Below are 1,962 nucleotides of genomic sequence, written 5' to 3'. Positions count from 1 at the left end.
TTTTTACAGTTTTCACTACAGGCTTAGCATATTTGAGTTTCTGCCTGTAGGCTGGTAGAAGATGAACCAAACAGTGATCAGAGAGTCCCAGCGCAGCTCGGTGGACAGAGTGGTATGCATCCTTTAAAACAGTGTAGCAGTGGTCCAGTATATTGCTGTCTCTGGTGGGGCATGTGATGTGCTGTCTATATTTAGGCAGTTCACGGGTGAGATTAGCTTTATTAAAATCACCGAGAACGATAATGAAAGAGTCCGGATAACGCTGCTCTGTGTGTGTAATTTGATCGGCCAACAGTTCTAGCTCGGCGCTCACACGCACGTCAGGAGGAATATACACACTCACCAGAATAAACGAGGAAAACTCCCGCGGTGAATAAAAAGGCTTACAGTTAATGAAAATAGCTTCCAAATTTGGGCAGCACATCTTCTTGGTTTTGGTTTTTTATATAAAGCAACCTTAATCTAGATTGATAAATGCTGTGTTCATTGTTGGTTCTATGATTTAAAGGAAAATTTAATTTATTATAATTTATTAACCCTCATGTTTTTCCAAATCTGCATCCAAACAGTGTTTTTTTTTTGAATGAGGTGCAATTTTTCAGTATAGTTTGGACCCCAATTTTCTCAAAATCACAAATATGTTCTTAAAATCACAACCACGTCTCAACACCAGGTTTGGATCGATTTGGGACAACTATCCATTTAAGTAATGTTAATGAATTGAACCTTACTGTAATTACCATAATTCCAAGAGGAATATGAAAAAAAAGATACTAATGCTAAATAGATAACTGAATGTATTAATAACAATAATTACAGTTAACAGGATCTTATATTAAATAAACTCCCCTGAATATGTTGGTATTCTGTTATCATGAGACCACAAAGTGACAAACTGGCATCAAGATTTATGGATATCCTGACACCACTGTCTTAAGCCATGGAAAGCCTCCAGAAGGGCTTGTCAAGGCTAGCTGAGATCATCAACAGGGAGAACGCCTGAAAAAGGAGGAAAAAAGGGGGTGGACAGAAAGTGAGTGGCCTGCATGAAAGGTTACACCTTCACAGAGTAGTCATAACAAAAAACTTCACCAAATCCATAAAGCCTGTACCTCTGGCTTCCATTTCCCCTATAACAGCACCCACTCGCTTGACATGTGTCACAGAATCCTCCAAGAGTTATTTACTGAAGAGTTCATCACAGAGTTCAGTCGAACACTTCTGTACAAGACATCATAGAACATCATGTTCCATCGTATATTCAGCCTGATGTGCACAGCTTCAGAAATGTATAAACCTACAAAAAAATATATTTGTATAGTTACATTTCACACTGATATTTTTGATATTTTAAACTTCACTGCTCAATAAAATAAAACGTAATCTGCTGATGAATGGTCACAATACTTTCAGTAACAATAAAATATTAGAAATGTTCATTGTTTTTTTAAAGAAATTAATACTTTTATTCAGAAAGGATGAATTATATTGATTGATGAAAAAAAAATATTTATGATGTTACAAAAGATTTCTATTTAAAATAAATTCTGTACTTTTGAATTTTCTATTCATCAAAGAAGACTGAAAAATGTATGGTTTCCACAAAAATATAAAGCAGCATAAATCAAGCGTAGCGTTAGTTCTGCCAGGTTAAGTTAGTCAAGCTCGCATCAGCTGACTCTCACCTGATCCCCATCTACCTATGGGAATACGACACCTATCTAAGCATTCATATATAAGGTCCCTCAGTATTATCAGCAGTTTTCGCATTGCTCAATAGCTAATTACCCTCCTCCATCCCCAGCTCCTCCTCTGTCAGTCAGGATTCAGCCTTCTGATTCTTCTTTGAATCAGACTAATTCTAAAATGTGTACATAAAATGATTGAACTTAACAATATCTGCAATACATTTATGTTAGTTCTGTTCTGTTTACCCTGGGGGGTTATTGCTGCTCTCCCTGC

The sequence above is a fragment of the Sinocyclocheilus anshuiensis genome, unplaced genomic scaffold, assembly GCF_001515605.1.
Source record: "Sinocyclocheilus anshuiensis isolate Anshui unplaced genomic scaffold, SAMN03320099.WGS_v1.1 scaffold679, whole genome shotgun sequence".
Taxonomy (NCBI): domain Eukaryota; kingdom Metazoa; phylum Chordata; class Actinopteri; order Cypriniformes; family Cyprinidae; genus Sinocyclocheilus; species Sinocyclocheilus anshuiensis.
The sequence above is the reverse complement of the archived record's forward strand: the minus strand, read 5'-3'. Positions refer to the sequence as shown.